We start from the raw sequence: 18,008 nt of genomic DNA, 5'->3' as shown, positions 1-18,008 counted from the left end.
TCGCTGAGGGAGCAGTCAGTCATTGCTGGGATCAGGCTGAACGGGACTCATTCACTCTCCCAGAGCTTCGGCGTCACCCTTTCCTCCCCCCCCTCCCGTTTTGCCTTTCGCCGGGGGAAAGCGTTCGTTTCATACTTCATGTTGGTGTGAGCCAAGTTTGCCTCTCCGCTCTCGTTTCAGTTGCAGGTTGAAACAAAAAAAAAAGAGAGATGGGTTTACAGCATCAGCAAAAGAGGGATTAGTTTCGCGCCTCGTGCCGTCTTTGCCACGGGTTAGAGGTTTGAGGCCGGCAGAGCCACACAGACAGACAGGCAGAAAAGAGGGATGGGGGGGTTGGTTACTTGGAGAGGGTGAAATGAGCACACGGTCAGTCGTGCCTGGACAAAAGCCTTTGTTTCCTTCCAACTCTCCTAATTATACCCACTCGTCACACCCTTTCCTCCTCCTCCTCCTCCTCCTCCTCCTCCTCGCCGTCACCACCTCTGCTTACTCTGCTTCCCCCCTCCCTCCCCTCCAGCCTCTCTTATCGGTCAGCTAGCGAAGCCGCGGGGCAGAGCGATCACCTGCTGTCAAACCCGGGACCGAGTCCAGATCGCGCTGATCGGGCGCCGCACAAAAGGTTCACGCCGCGGAGAGAGACTCACACCAGGAAGTTTTAAGAGGATTCTCTGCAGGAGTACGAGAGAGGAAATACATTTTTTTTTTTAAAAAAAAAAAGGGAGAGAGGGGGGGGGTCTGGCTCAGATAGTGTAGGATTTGTATGAGGGGATTCTCGCAAAGCTAAAAAGGTGAGAAAAGAAAAGTCTTAAACAAGGGAAGGGAAAGTGCCTGAGTGGCTACAGTGCAGAAGTGCATGAGGGCAGCTAATGTTTTTTCCTCTCTGTGAATTACATGTTGATTTTTCTTAAGAATGCAGCTGAACGCAGAACAGCAGGGAAATCTGAACCCCTTCCTGTTTTATGCAAATAACAGCACGGTTTCTGCCAGCACTCCTGGCAAACACAGCGGTGGATGCCAATCAAACAATCTGAGGTTGGATGAAATGAGCCTCGCGAAGGTGGTTACGTGCCAGGGCAGCGTCGGCGAGGGAACGACTTTTTCTCTCTTTTTTCTTTCAATGAAAACTCGCTGGATGTGGAATAATGATCTGTGAGGAGCTATGAGTGAGCCCGCGCTGAAAGGCCGCGATTTATCCAGACTGCTCGTTCTGGAGGAGACGAGAGGAGAGGAGCTGAGGAAGGGAGAAAAGGCGACAGGAGAGGTCTCAGGCGCGTTAGGGTTACGCCAGGGTGAGACAGACGGCTGGGGGACAATGAGGCGGGGGCTCTCGGGACAGGATGTGATGTCTAAATTAGGGGACGGTTGTCTGCTAATATCCGACCGAAGCAGCAGAAGGCTTTAAGGATGATGGATCCAACTTTCTCTCCGTCCTGTCCTAGTTTCCTCCCTCCTTTCAAACTTACAGACTGGCACGGAGAAGCAACGCGTGGGCCAAAGTGTTATTTATATTTATTGTGCCATTTATATTTTAAGCATTAGTGGCATTTATCAAGTGCCCGAGTGAGAGACAGCTGAATAATGGCCTTTTGTGGAGGGTCTTTGGTGGCTGTCATCCTTCTGTTAATCAAGTGCTTAAAAATCTATTATTCCGCGGTGCCTATAAAGAACAATGCTCCTGCAAAGGGCCCATTACGGCTGGCATGTTCATTTTTCAATAAATGTGAGGTCACATGCTAGAGCGGTGTGATTTTCTTGCCAATTTTCCCTCCAAGACCAAAGCGGAGAGACGATGGCTGATATTTAAACAGAAGTGTTCTGATGTAAGAGAACGCGGTTGCCTGTGTGACAACTGGAAGGCAGCTGTCTCCTTCCCTTTTGTGTTAATGAACAGCTCTAAAATTGGCTACTGTCAATAAAAAAATCGCGGGGACCGTTTGCGGCTGGGTAACTCGTCTGATAAATGTCTTGTGCGAAACAACTTTTCGCCAAAACTAATTGCTCCACGTCTCACTCCAGAGTCAACGTCGTCGAGGAGGAGAAGAAGAAGGAACCATTAGCTCCAAGGAAACAACAAAGATGTGATTTAGCCTTGAGACTCGCTCGTTCGGAAAAGGTTTAAGCCAACACCTAAATACATCAGAGTTAAAAATCTGGTGCTGACATTTTTATCGCGCCCACAATTAACGGAGACGTCCATTATTCCAGCCACAACATTAAAACCGCTGACAGGAGACGTAAATAACATCGAGCATCTTGTTAGAATTCGATGCTCTGCACATCAGAAACGTGGTCATAATGTTATGGCCTGATTGATGCCCTTCCCACTGCTATGTGGAAATATATCGACCTCTTAAAAGTCATAATGATAACTCAGAGTCTTAACGACATAAAGGTGAGAATGGCTTTAAACTTTTTTTTAAATTATAATGAAAAAGAAAAGGTCTGATCCCCCTTTGAAAACCTCTGGTCCCTGATCCACTACACAAAGCAACACATACATGGGGGTTAAAGTGGACACAGGTCTTCAACAGGGGGTCCACTGTACAAATTTAAAGTTCTTTAAATACACATCAACATGAATCCAGCATATTTTAGTAAAGGGATTCCTTAATATCGAATGCAAAATGATAATAATAATGATGTATAATTATAAAAAGCATTAGGCTGAGGTTATTATAGAACACATATAGTAGTTAGGGGGCCCCTACTTAATCTCTACATCAGTTTTTGGGCCCGTGGGCTAAAAAAAAAAAGAAAAAACGTTGAAGACTCCTGCACTAGGAGATTGTAATCCACGCCTCGGTCACCACTCGGCTGGAACAGATGGAACAGAAAAGCCTTTTAACCAGCGCGCCGAGCACATGTCCCTCATTCTAGCAGCCGATACGTCTTAGGATCCATCTGAAACATATTCATCACTCTGCTTCTCTGAAGGTGTAATTATTTGCCTCTGCTCACGAGACGGGCCTCTCATCCCTAATATGTGATTGGGAAAACAAAGGAATGGAAAGGCAGCACGGTCCACACCACACACACACACTGGAGACATCATTACTGTGCGGTTGCCGGGCGACCCCCGGAGACCAGATATCCCCGGGCTCGTCCACAGGTCACTAGGACACAGTCGGAGGACGTGACGCCCTGTCAAGCTAAAAGTCATCTGCTGTGTTGAGACTAAACAAATAAGGTGATAATAACTGATAACAGGACGTTGATCAAGCGGCTGAAGTTATCGGCGGAGTTCATCTAGGATGTTAAAAGCCACATGCCAATGCTGAAAGTGCACTCCCGTTCTTTTAATCAGCTCCTGGGACATTGTTTACGAGTCTAAAACACTAACGGATCATCAGACGAAAACTGTGCCAAACCCTTGTCAAGATGTTTCAGTAAACACTCTTCTGTGAGCACATTCCACTCCCACTCCCCCCCACACACCCCACAGAAAGTTTAAAAAGGGGTAAAAAAATAAAAAATAAAAAAGAATATGGTGGGTAAGAAAATAGGCCATGCTTGTCATGCTGACTTCTCATCAACAGAGGCAGCCTGCCTGCATTAAGAAGCACGGTGATAAATGTCACGGAGAGAGGCAGAGGGGCTTATATCAGTCTGTGTATTAGTGTCATGTACATGGAGGAGATTAAGGGAGGGGGGGTGTGGAGGGAGAGGGAGCGATGAAAACGATCCATTTCTACACAGTGCCACTCACTGCGGTGAGGATAATCTAAATGAGAAGATTTGGGAATGTGGGGAGCGGAGGTGGGAAGAAGAAGTGCTGAGCAACAGAAACAAACAAAGAAGAAGAAGAAGAAGAAGAAGAAGAAGGAGAGGTGAGCAAACAGTCGAAAGGGGTGTGAAAACAGAGGAGTCTGGATAATCTTTCATGTATCTCCTTTGTTTTTGCTCCTAGAATTGAAATCAAGCCTGAAAACGGCGCTCAAAGTCGGAGGCGGAAGGACCACGGTGGAGACACGGACCCTCTCTAAAAGCAGCCTTGGGGTCAACAATTCGTCATATTAATGACACCTGAGAAGACAAACGCACCAACCATTCTCAATCAATGTGTTTGCATGAACAACTTAATCGAGCTATGCTCAAAATTCAACTTTCCTTGTCCCAGTTTACATGCAACAGAGAAAATCGAATAACTCTCGGGGAACACGTCCTCCTCCTCCACACTAGGGGGCGATATGTGTCTTGTCAGCAGGTTAATATCATGTTAATACGGCCCCCTTTCCCGTTGACCTATTACATCATATAATCAACAAGAATCGTTCATACGTCAGACCAGCATTTCAAACAACAACCAGATGCATAAAAAAGTTCAGCTTTTTTAATCTCGTATGTAATGTGCGCTGCTACTTATGGTGCAGAAAAGATGGCGCTATCCCGAATTGTGGTTCTTCTACCAGCTCTGTTTCACTTCTTCTTCGCCTTCTTCTTCTTCTGTGACCAGCTTTCTTGTTCCAGAGTCATACACCAGCACAGTGGTTGAGGTGCATGCACACACATGTTGTCCAGTTAAAGTCTGATTAAGACGTATACATGCTGGAGAAAATCGGTTACCAATCGCGTTATCTGGGCGTCTCAATCGGATAAGGAGAAATATTAGTCTTATTGCCTATTGAGGCAATAATGTGATGTTTTTATGTGCATAAAACGTACTGACTGACAGAGAGAAACCTACTTAGAAAGAAGAGAGAAAAAGCCTTTTTTTTTATTGCGTTGAATCCCGTTAACGAATCACCTGAGACAGCAGGTTTGTTTTTATGTATTATTCAGCAGCACGTTAATGTGTCTGGATCCCCGTTGGACTGCTCATAAAGTGAGATGCCCAGATAATTCAGCTCTAAGTATACTAGGAAAATATTAAGTGTAATACCTAAACATTAAGCTGCTTAATGGTCTGCGGAACAGTGTGTTTCTATGCAATTCAAGCAACGCCTACACAAAATGAGGTATAACAGGTTCCAAGTAATTGCAGCGTTAAGACAAAGGTCTGCAGAGGTGATACATGGAGCGTCCTATTGAACAGCTTCCTGATGCAGAAGCAAGACGACGTCCAACCAGGAGCACCCTTCAAACGAAAAGACCTCAGCCTGAGGCACAAATAATGGAAATGAGTAAAATAAAACAAACAAAAAAAAAAATCTGTTTTACTTCATGGGGTTAAAACACATGTGAATATCACGCTGCTGCTTAAAATTCAATCAGGTTCTACTAAGTCAATACTACGGCTTGTTAGTCAGGCTTTCACTTTTTACGCCGTTGTAGTTCTTGAGGGTGGCTGCTGACCTTATACAATGAGAAACGCCATGTAAGAGAAAGCAGCGTCTACTCAGTGACAACTGTTTTGTTATCTTGAAGGGAGGGATCACCATCATCTGTATAAAAACGACAAGCATCTGCACACTTTATGCAAATTTTTCATTTTCCAAATTAAAACCAGTGCCAACAGCATCAAGTGAGAATCTTTTTTTTTTTTTTTTTTTTTTTTTTACATAAATCAATGAAAAACTGCTGCGGTTTGTTGCAGATTTTCTGCTTACCTGTGCTTTAAAACACACTTGACCTTTTGTTTTCTCATAAACAATCAATAAACATCAGTTTTAGTCGGAATCATGTCGGAAGGAAACTTTATTAACCGAACCTGCTTGAGCTGCAAAATGAGTTTTAAAGGATGAAGCCATAAACAAACTGTTGCTAAAAATAATTAAAAAAAAAAAAAAAAAAGTTAGATTTCTTCACTCATTAGCAGCCTGGGAGGCACAAGATCAAAATCAAAGCAGACGTAAGCAGGGATGTAGGAGGTGAGGCTGAGGCTAAACGTTACCCTGCTGGGTTAATGGGACCCGGAGGCAACGCAGACAGGAAATCACAGATGTACAGTAGGACAAGGATACGAGAGCAACCTCTTCACCGACACAGCCAGCAGAATCTCAATATTTTACAGCCGACTTTGACAAGGTGCATCTTTGAGGGTTGCTTCTCAGAATCGATTTTAAAAAATTTAAATTGTGCTTCTTTTTTTTTTTCTTAAACAAGCAGGCTGGTAGAAAGAACACACAAAGAGATGCAGACTGTACTTTTACAAGAATTACCTGACTGAGCGTGATTAGCATTTATCCACAGAGGCAAACCAATTGTGCCATTTTCCAAGAACGTGGCTTGCTCCTCCAAATGGGCATATGGCGGAGGATGCCTACTGTGCCCATTAAAGTTGTTTATGTTCTATAAGTGCAAACTTCCCTGAGTGGGTACGCTCAAGAGTAAAAGCCCTTCGAAGTACCTTGGAAGAACATTTCCATGGATAAACATAGCTACAGAATAATAACCACGTACAGATGGTTGTTTTGTTTTTTTTCCCCCTCCATGAATCACAAACACGGCATACTGTACGTACAACACTCTACTAAACATCAAGCACAAACACACTACAACAATTCATGCATTTATTCATTCATTTCCATCCACTCATCCGAAGTCACGATTGCAACAGGTTGAGTAAGGAACTCCAGATGTTTCCTCAGCAACTTATTCCTCCTTTGAGTTCTGGGTCTCTTTCCTGGTAACCATGTCCGGTAAAACCTCCAAAGGGAGCAGCGGTTCTAGTCCCGAGCTGAAACCGCGATGTCATTCTTTCAGTCACTACCCACAGTTCATGACCATATGCAAGGATTGGTAGATTAAAAGCTTTGGCTTACAGCTCAGCTCCCTTTTAACCACCACAGTGTGATACAGCGACCACATTACTCCAGCTGCTGCACCAAACCATCCCAACTTCTCTTGCTCCATTTTACCACAACTTGCGAAGAGCACCTTGAGATACTTGAGCTCCCTCGCTTGGGGCAGGAACTCTTGGTTTTGGACTTGGAGGTGCAAAAAGACCGTCAACCCAACCACTTCACACATGATCTGAACAGAACTACATCATCTGCATAAGGACGCAATTTTGAGGCTTCCATACCGGGCACCCTCCTCACCTCGGCTGCGCCTTGAGATCCTGACCATGAATACTATGAACAGGACCAGGGGACAAGGGACAGCCCCGGTGGTGTCCAGCACCCATTGGAAACGTGCTTGACTTTATGCTGAGGACACGTACTACTACAACAGATTTCTTTAAGTGGACACTTGTTTTCTGTTAGTTACTTCATTTTGCAAATTGCACTTCTTCTACCCTTCACCACATTAAAAACAACATAACATTAAAAGAGTACTTAACTGTGTTGCATTGCACACTGTTTGATTGTTTTCTCCTTGCATTCGGTTTAGTCAGAGATTTGAGTTTCCTGCTCAAAAATGGCCTTGATTCAACCCTCGGAAATAAGGACCATTTACCAGAAAAGTTGGAACTGAGATGTTCTCCGGAATACTTATCGGAAAGTTAGCCAGGTTAGCCGCTTCCCTTGATGTTAAAGCCAAATGCATCCGCAGCTCCGACTCCACAATTAATGCCTTGATATAAGAGCAGTACGGAAACTTCCCAGAATTCAGAACTACTCGTTTATCTTCTATCCCACCGGTATTGAGCTTAAATTGTGTCAGGGATGAATTAGTTTTTAAACGCACGCAGAACAATTTGTATTCCGGAATTAATAGCACCCTCGCGAGCTAATAACTAATACGCACAAGTTTATAATTGCAGCATGATGATTAACAGAACATAACAGTAAAACATTTTAGGTTTAAAAAAAAAAAAAAAAAAACATGGCGGTGATAAGGAAGCTTTGATGAATAAAACTTGTGGTGGAGTGGGGAGGAGGCGTTCATTTACCGTTACACTGACTTCATATTAATCTGAAAACATAGCTTATTTTTACAAACAAGAAAACAAGCTACGTTTACTTAACACCAGCCGGGCTGCGTGCATTGTTTTTACAGTTTGTGATGATCCTTTACTGTCTCACTGGGAAATGCATCACATTAAGGAAGTAATAGCTATATGTGTAATGGGGCTTTAAGTTAGTTTTTTATGTCCCGGTTTGTGCACCAATTATTGCACTATAATGAAAAACATTCAGTATGCAGGTTTTCTTCTAACCTCTGCACACACACACACACACAGATGCATCCGTCACACTTGCATTACACACAGGGAGGGAACACACAGCCTCACGCACACACAAACTATATAAATGATTAATGCTCTTCATTTCTTTCCGTTCACACGCACACACACACACACAAACATCAATAGCACATCTTAGCCACCAGACACTAAAAGCCTTCAGTGTGTATCTGTATCACATCTCTAACGCAGCCACAGTGGTTGTACATCACACACACACACACACACACACACACACACACACACACACACAGCCTAATTACCCTTGATGACACACACACACACACACACACACGGACCAAAAGCCACACTGTCTATTCAATTACCCCCTGATTACCGCTGCTTTTCACTAACACAAACACAGACGCCGTTTGCCCCAAAACCAAACTCTTACGCAGCTCGCCATCCCCGGGGCGTTTCCATGACGATCTCAATCATTTCCTCGTGCAAACCCCAATCGTTTCGCCACAGAGAGGGAGGAAATTTCCTGCCTAAATAACCTTCAGTTCTGTCTCTTCATCATCATCGATTCTCGCCGGCGCTTTTCATCAACGAAAGGAATAATCAGGGCGGTGGTCAAAGGGAAATGAAATAAATAAATAATAAAAAAAAGAAAGAATAAAAGAAAGGGGGGAAATTAATCTGTAAGTTATGCAAAAAGTTAATTTTTTTTTTTTTTGAGGGGAGGGGGACATTTTTTTGAGCCTCTCTATGCTCGCTCCTCTGAGACTCTGAGATTTTAAACGGATGCCTTCTGACACAGAGCAAGCAGATGGGGCGAAAACTAAAAAGCCCAAACAGACAAAAAGCACAAACAGACGGGGAAGGGAAGGGAGGGGGGGGGGGGACGGGAAAACATGTGGTGGCGGTGGATGTGAATGGATACATTCGGCGGATTCATCCTCCCGAGCTCATTACCTCCGTTCACCTTCAAATCTCATCTGTGTTACGTTCGTTTCTACAGCCCCATTCAAATGTAAAAACATTCACGCGCATTCCACCTAATTAAGTTCTTCCCATTCAGTGGCCCCCGTGCTGCGTTATGAACTTTAGGAGGTTTCCCCAAGTACCTCCCCACTTTCCTCCTCCAGCTCCACGCTTATTTAGCATCCAGCTGCTGCAGAAACACTCAATAACCGACTCGCTCACAAACGCGCAAACACATTTTCCCCCACTCGTGGTCCTACTCACCTTAATAAACGCCCTCAGCCTGAAGTGTAAATGCACAAAAATTACACCTTGAGCACACAGATTTCGTGCAACCCCCCTCTCTCTCCCCCTTACCCGAAACACACTACAGAGTTTAAACATACAAAAAGCACCTAAATTCACTTTTGGACAAGCTCTTGGCAAACTCTTATGCGTATCTGCACACAGCCAGATTGCCTCGCTAACAGACACACACACACATCCCACTCTGACACAACACCACAGGAACGTAGGGGAGTGAACGCCAGCCAGCAGTTTTACTGAGCGCAGATTAACTGTACGGCTGTAAAATGCAGTTGTAAAAAACACACTGCGAGGCAACAAAATGGACAGGGTACAGGACTGGGTATCGATTTTAAAGGACGTCCGCTAACAACAGTCGGTTGAGCCGAGAGCACAGACTGCATGATGATGGCGGCGCCTCTAAAGCGAAGCCAAAGCGAGTAGAGCTCCCCCTGGTGGCTGGTTGCACTATAGGTCATAAGCTCCACCCCCTCCATGTTAGCGGATGGTGCATGGGCCAAATTAAGACTATAAAATACACGTCAAATACTTTTATTAGTTAACAGTGAACAATACTGATGTACATTCGAGTGAGAAGTTTCATTTTGAGACTATTGTGAAGACTATAAGTTGCTATGCTAACTGCTCCGTGAAATGGAGTCATCCATATTTATATACAGTCTATAGCTTAGAGCATAATGAACAGATTACCAGGCTTAGCCGTGCAGAGATGGGGTAATAATTTAAAAAAAGACTCTATGACTAGAACATACTACAGCTAACATTAATTGCAGAAGGTCATTTTAAGCTTTTAGTTTTCTCGCTCGAGTTGAAACTCATCATCATTATCTACACATCCACACACACAACGCTTTTAATTTTGCTCGAGACACTTGAAAAGTCTTCATCAGGCATGCGTGCCCTTGCAACAACCCGCCGAGCCCACACATGTAGTTCAAGGTGTGATGGAAACGTCTCCCCAGTCAGCACATCTCACCATTTCTCTGCCGTCTCGTCTCCCGTATCATTAAACCGTGCGAACATCCTCTCGCGGCAGATAATTAGACATGCCTTAGAAAATGTGCGTCTTCTGTAAGATGAGCGCTTTGACCTTAAAAGGGGGTCAAGAGCCTCTGGATCGCTGCGAGTCTTGTAACACTGTCACACTGTAACCGTCTCTACAATTAGCCTTTAAATCTTATTACAGGTAAAAGACTCCAGTGAAGTGGCGTCTGCATTTTGTAAAGCCTGATTTAATCAAAGCCAGATTGCTACTTTCAAAATGAGCACTTACTACCGACAGGGTCAACACAGGGGGGGGAGGCTATGATTACAGATACAGACCTATAATATAAAGATAGTTTATTGTAGAGCTCTGCCTAAGGGTGTGATCACACCTCCAGTTTGTTTTCTTATTCACAAGACTTTCCTTCTTCCTTTTTTTTTTTTATTTTTTATATAAAGTTCTTTTATTTTCTCGCCGCCTGATTACAAGAAAACCACAGCTTGCAAAAGACGGGTCACAAAACTCAACTAGCTTGTTTACTGGATAGTTCTGGGAAGTCGACCGACTGCCAGGTTACACAGAGAATTACTGGAAAAGAAAAGAAAAGAAAAGAAAAGAGAAAAAAAAGGGGGATTTTGGTTCCTGTAATTTTTTTTTTTCTTCTTTCGCCATAATTCTCCCTCTCTGACGGGATTAAGCAACACTCATACTGGACCAGGCTGCAGTTTCTCATGGATTCAATGTGTTAACACTCTAAGTGTCTCGCTATCAAGTATCAACACCAGCAAATAAAACAAACTGAGGACAGAGTCGCACTTCCACGGTCTTTTAATGGCACTGAAAGCAGCTGAGAAATAAAGACTTGCATAGTTTTAGTTTTTTTATTACTGGAGCTGATTATTATACGAATGATCCCACAGTGATGTTTCAGAGTTTTTATCTCCTTTCCCGAAACTTTGAACCAGCAAGGACGATGAATAACAGCCTTTGTCATCCGGCCGCGTCCACATCAAGAAGCATTTAACGCAAACGCGCGGTGATCCATCACAAACCTCCGGTTCGCTTTCACCGCTTGTGCGAGCAAGTTGTTTTCACACGCAGGGAGAGGCTCACGCGGGGCGCTGTCAACTCGAGAAGGGCTCCGTGGTTTAATGATCATTATTGATGGCGAGGCTGCAGCACGGCTTGGTGTAATTAGTGTGATGTCTCACACCTACGTGTCTGTTGCTGCATTAATTCAGTGGCGACTCCGGCTAATGTCCGCGGACGCATGCGCGCTCACATGTACAGTACGAAGCCCCGACGCGCTCGTGTGTCGTAATCCAAAACCCTGGTAAGTGCCTCGGCTTTTACAGCCAGGCTGTGCTGCATTACGCGTCACATTTGCATCGCTGTGTGCATGTGTGCGTGTTTGTGTGTGTGTGTGTGTGTGCAGGCCAGCGCTGTGCTCTGTCAGATATATTTTTAGTCTTACTCTGCTTGGTTGAATGCAGGGAGCTGATTGGATCCAGACCTTGGCTGCTGATACTGATCAACAAAACCAGCTGAGTGAAAAACAGCCATCAGTCTCCCTCACCCCTCCCCCCCACCTCCCTCCCATCCACCCTCACTCAATTCATCACCCACTTTAAGTCACCCTCCGCTCCTCCCGCGCTGCTCCATCCCTCTTAAATGGGCCGATTTGTGGTCGGGTTGAGTCATTTCTAAGCAAATCTGGACCACGGTCAAAGACGAGGGGTTTGGGGGGGGGGGGGGTTAGGGGGGTTAAAGAGGCCCGAGAGAGCAGAAAGAACGAGGGGGAAATAAGAGAGGGAGGGAAATGAATGAATGCGCACGTGTGCATGCCTTTGCTCATTTCAGATAGATCACTACAATCCTTTCAGAACTGTAAAAAAAATAACTAAATAAATAAATTTAAAAATAGGAGGGAAGGGGGGGAGGGTGATGTAGTGGGAGGAACAGAGCAACCCCAGTGTGGACAGGATTAAAACCATTTTCCTAAGCCACTGCTCTTTTTACTCCTTTATCCCCCCCCGCCGACCCCCGCGGCCCCTCCTCTCCTATTCTTGTCCGTGAATGTGATCAGGAGCATGAAAATGAAAAGTAAACACGGAGGCGGCGCCGAGGCCCTTTCACTTCCTCTTATCGCGTGTGTTGTTATGGGAACTGCTGCACGACGACATCGAGGCAAATCCAATCCAGCGATACACAAACGTACATTTAAAAAAAAAAAGTCAACACAACTCTGCAGAAAGTTGCAGACGGGACGTTTCCACTTTCCACAGAATGAACAGAATCCGCGTCAACTTCAGGAACCCCTCAACAAAGACGACACGCTTGTGGCAATTTAGGTGGAACCATGTTCCTTTTGATCCCGTATGACCCCCCCCCTCCCATTTCCTCTTACTCCCCCCTCTTTGTTAAACTCCCACCCCGTCTCCCCTCTCCCTGCATTGATCATCTCGTAGTGGATTCGCTGCAGATTGTGATAACAGCGTGACCTCTCTGGCCCTGGACAAGTCCTGCTGGCTAATTGAGAGACACCACGCTGCTCTGCAGAATTAGAGATGGCCTATTATTACCTCCACACACACACAAACACACACACACAAACACACAAAAACAAACATGCAAACACGGGCGGTTTATCCAGGTTTCTGGATGTGTCACATCAGAAGGAAATATAGCTCCCTGACATGAATCTGAAATGTGACAAAGCCACATTGTGTACGTACGTTTTCCTCTGTGGAGCTCGACACCGCTCGTTGTCAGCGTGCACACGCACTGCATCGAGCTTATGTAAGCATGTGTGCAAAAAGTGTGCATTTGCGACCGTGTGTCTGTACCTGTGTGCGGGAATGAAGTGCATTTAAAAGAAGAAGAAAAAAAAAGAAAAGCCGAGTTGAGGGCAAGGGTCTTAAACATTGAAATGGAAAAGTCGCAGCGGCAACACAGAGGTAATCAGGAAGCGGCGCCTCGCCGAGCTCCAGCCGCAGGTAACACAACCAACACATCCAACACATGACCCTGTGATTCCAGCCGAGAAAAAGAGCCTGTACACGGGTCCAATGCCAAATGTGAACATAACATAACAAATGTGTGCGTGGAAGAAAAGAAACATGACAAACACGTGCGGCGTGAGCATGTAAACTGCAGGGTGGGGGGTGGGGGGAGATTTGTGCATTTTGCACCACATAATAAAAATGCAGATGTGTGTGTACAGAGAGCAGGGGATATATGCGATGTTTGCAATGCAGCAGCGTTAGTAAAGTATTATAAGTAATTCTCCCTGGAGCCGGGCGGCTGAAGGAAGAAGCTGAGACTTGGAAGGTTGATTCAGAAAAAACCACAACTACTGAGAAGAGCGAAGTGATGAAATGGAAAGAAGCCCGGGGGAGGCGGATACGGCGCGGCACCACTGTATGTGTAAGCGTACGCTCGTTTGTTCGTTCAAGGGTCACCCACATGCTGCCTCCCCCTGATTGAAACCAGCAGCAGCAGCAGCAGCAGCAGCAGCAGCAGCAGCAGCAGCAGCAGCAGCAGCAGCAGCAGCAGCAGCGTTGGCTTGGCTTAGCCTTCGCCATGAGCTCACCCTTCTCTTTTTCTTCTCTTTTGACTGTAGCAGCAGTGAAAAGTTTTCAAATCTTGACTGCATCAACCCGCGCGGGCCCCAGACGTAAAATATTTAGGAGAGGTACGTAGAGGAACAAGGACCTCTCTTTAAAATATTTAGGCTATATGTGCTACTCGCGCCCTCCCTCATCACCTCAACTACAAAGTTTTCTGGCTGCCATCAATAATGAATCCTGCTTCATTAGGACAAACACAATAAAGAGGGAGAGATTTGAGGGTCTGGTTGTTGGGAAGTCGATTACAGCGCCACAGATTTATTATAGAGGGGGCTCCTTTAAATGTCAACTCTCAAGTTTTGTCCTTAGTGGTGATTTCAGAGCTGAGGTTCCATCGACGTCTCTGTTCGAGCTTCTAACTTTAATATAACTAAAAGCAAAACCAGCCTTTTTTTTTTTTTGAAAGGTCTTCAGTAATTCTTGGGGCGAAAATATTCCGTCAGCAAATATTTATGTGTCGTGATAGATACGGAAGGATAATCCCCGATTTACAAAAATAAACATTTTGCTTAATCTGAGCGAGACCTTTACTTAATCCCGGCTGGTGGTGGGTTTTGTCTGCCTCCTCTGTTCTCCGGCTTCTTCTACTGACAAACGAACAAAAACACCAGAATAAAAAAAAAAACGAGCTGCATCTCCGGTTTAATTCTTCGTCTCCGGGACTGCTACCATCTTGAAGGACAAAAAAAAAAAAAAAAAAACGCCACTGGCTCAGAGAGCAACACCAACGTTTGGCTTGCTTCCCAGAAAATAATCTAGCAATGAGACTTGATAGGAGTAACCAGACTTCTTTACTCTGTGGACGCCCCCTTTTTTTTTTTCCTCCTGCCGTCACCCCTTGAACTCTATTTCTGTTCATTTTCAGCTGATCAAAGGTCTAATCCCCTTTGTTAATTCTGCTAATTTGTTCCTGTACCACCCAGCCACTCAAACAAATTCACAGCTATTACGCTCTATGGAAGTATTCTGTGTTTTAAGCTAATTATAGGCCTAATCCTAATTAGGTGTCACTTTTGAACGTACCACAAAGGACAGGACAACCCCCAGCCCACCCCTCGACAAATCCACCTATTTTGCTCCATTTCAATTTGCTTTCCTGTTAATTACAGTTTTGGCTAAAAAGACGACGTTCTTTGGACCAGAGACCTACCGTTAATTTTCCCCGCGCCTGTTATAGCGACGCGTACAGAATTAGCAAAGAAGGGCCGTCACGGTACACTGGTATTAACGATAATTGTGGTATTAAAAAAAAAAATGAAATTTCAATATGGTGTAAATGATCCAGTGCCACTTGAACACAGATGCAATCCCTTGTGCCTAGATCTGAGGCAAAAATTAAATAGAAAAATAAAACCTTACCAGCAAGCTAACAGTCAGCTACCAGCTAGCCACCAACAAGGAGGCACCAGCTAACTAGCCTAGCCAACAGCAGCATCATTTGGGTTTTTATACGTTTGACATCTGACTCCTTCAGCATTGACTTCATGCAGTCACTGATGTTACAATTAAACTTCCGACCTTTCAGTTATTCCCGATTAAGATCTAACTAAGATGTCAGTTTTCCTAGTTTTCAGAGCAATGCATATTTCTGTTTTAATTAAAACTATAAAAATATGTTGCACATAAAAGTACTGCACACAGTTCTTCTAAAAAGCAAAAGTTGCCACAGGTTCGCACTGCGGTGAGGGGGTATAAATGCCTCCACGTCACATGTTACTTGAGAACTACAATTGATGGAGCAGATAATTGCCTACTTAAGCGATAAAACTTACCAGGTCTCTCAAAAAGGGTTCCTGTTTATCGGCTATTCAAAAATATAAAAGCGCGCTACGGTTTTGCTGCATTAAAGTCTATTTAGTTGTCCGCTGGAAAAGACAACCTGGTTATTTGGTCGTCTCCTGTGACAGATTTCTGACTCATCCGTGTGATTAGGAAATGTTCAAAAGGAAAGCAGCATCTGTGTTTAGCTGATACAGACTGATGATATGAATAGTGAACGTATCCGCGGTTTATGATGCTGTATAATTATGCTGGTTGAAATATCACAAACAACTCGACATAAGTTTAATGAGTTGCAAGATGGATGTTTTACCCATAAAACAGGGGTGAGTGTTCTGTAGCATCTGTAGCAACAACGTAGACCCTAAAGCTGTGGTCAAGAAATGTAACTACGTGCATGGTGAGCGTGTTTCCGCTTTAGTATTTCCAGCTGTTTCTCCATCTCCAAAAATCAGGATCTCAATTCACACATACACGTGATCTCATTTCGAAACACAACGATTCTTAAGCATTTTATTTCACGAGCGTTCTCACAAACAAAAATGCTCCCATTTTTTTCCGGATTTTTTCCAAGCGCCCCTGAAGGCAGCACTGCTGCTGACTCCTCCCTCGACCTATCGTAAAGCGTCTTTACAACACGTGATTCCAGGTGAGTGTGTGGAAACAGTGACGGAGAGAAGCAGAGAGAAGTCAGCGGTAAAGAGACTTAAACGGATGGCGAAGAAAGTGGCGAGAGTTAAAGTTCCACAGAGTTTAAGTTTATCAGTCCAATGAACATTTTGTAAAAAAACAAAACGTGCCAAAAATCGTGATTCATATGTTTTCTAGAATCGTGACGCCCTAATCTCCACAATCAATAAGTGAACACACTGAGTAAAAGTTCTATATATTTATACTATATACATATTCTATATTAAACTGATCCTTTCCTCTTCTCTGCAGACACTCAGTGCGTTTACATGCACGTGAAAAAAAATAAAAAATGATTGCTTTAATCGGACTATTAACAGGAGAACTTAAGTGCATGTAAACACGTTACTCTGATTAAAATCGGAGTTCTCGTTATCCGATTGAGACGCCCAGATAATGCGATTGAATCGGAGTTTTCATCGGATAATACGTGTGCGCATGCTCTGGCGTGTGACCCTGGAACAAACACGTCCAATAAAGCCAGTCGCAGAAGAAGAAGAAGAGAAACGGAGCCGTCTGAGAGAAAACGCAGATCTTACCTGCACCAGAAGTAGCGCGAACATTATGTACAAGATTAAAAAATGTACTATTATCCGTCTGGTTGTTGTTTAAATGCCGGTCTGCTGCATGAACGACTCTAGTTTATTATATCGTAATAGATCAACCCGGAAATCGGGCTGTATTAACGTGGTATTATCCCGCTGAAAAGATACGTATCGCCACCTAGTGTGGAGGAGGAGAACAGTTATTTGATTTTCTTGCGCTGCATGTAAACTGGGACAAGGTCTGTAGAGAGAAAGTCGAATTTTGATCACAGCTCGATTAAACTCTGCATGTAAACGCACCGACCGACCACTGAAAACCCCACAAACTGGAGAAGAGGCGAGTACTTCACACCGCTGCTCTGTTAATACAAACACCACAGCGAGCGCCTCCTTCTGATTTGCCCCGAGTCAGTGGCAGAATGAGCGCTAATGATAAACAACACAGTGAAAACGCACACATCCTTCCCTCTTTTTCCCTCTGGCTCCACACACCGCGGCGGTGGCGCTGGTAATCTGTTGACTGGAAGGTCATCCAGCTGCGAGACAGATCGAGAAACAGACTAAAGTAACGGCTGCTGGGCACCCGGTGATGCCGAGGTGAGATACGAAACCTCCCCCCACCTCAAATCTCTCCACTCGGAAGGTTTCATGCGTGGCATGTGTGCGCGTGTTTGTGTGCTTGTGTATTCCCTCCAGGTCCGTGTGAGTGATAAGCCGTTAGCCTGGAGGTCCTCTACTCGGCTCTTATCTCCCTGACAGACGTTACCCCCGCATGGCCACGACCCCAGCAGTCACACCGAGGGACCGCGGCGCTAGCGCTTCCTGTGATTTCTGGAAGTTTCTATCAGATTTCCTCAGCTTTGTTTTCAGATTGGGAAATATTTTTTTTTTATACGCAGAAGGAGCCTCCGTTCTCATTTCTTTGAGAGATTGAAATCATCCTTGGAGTTTCTGCCAACGTTCGGATTCAACCGAAGTCGTCTGAACAACACGACCGATAGGAGATCACTAATTATGTGGCCTGTGATAATAAATAATAATAATAATAATAATTAAATCAAAGTGGATTCGTTATCATT

General features: G+C 44.5%; 1 protein-coding gene across 3 annotated transcripts in view; it reads right to left on the bottom strand.

The window, feature by feature from the left end:
• pvrl2l (PVR cell adhesion molecule related 2 like) overlaps positions 1–18,008 on the bottom strand; it is a 309,617-nt gene that overhangs the window by 133,417 nt on the left and 158,192 nt on the right. The gene's annotated exons all lie outside the window — the stretch shown is intronic.

The sequence above is a fragment of the Mugil cephalus genome, chromosome 14, assembly GCF_022458985.1.
Source record: "Mugil cephalus isolate CIBA_MC_2020 chromosome 14, CIBA_Mcephalus_1.1, whole genome shotgun sequence".
In the NCBI taxonomy this organism is placed as follows: Eukaryota; Metazoa; Chordata; class Actinopteri; order Mugiliformes; family Mugilidae; genus Mugil; species Mugil cephalus.
This window is presented reverse-complemented; position numbering and strand designations above follow the sequence as displayed.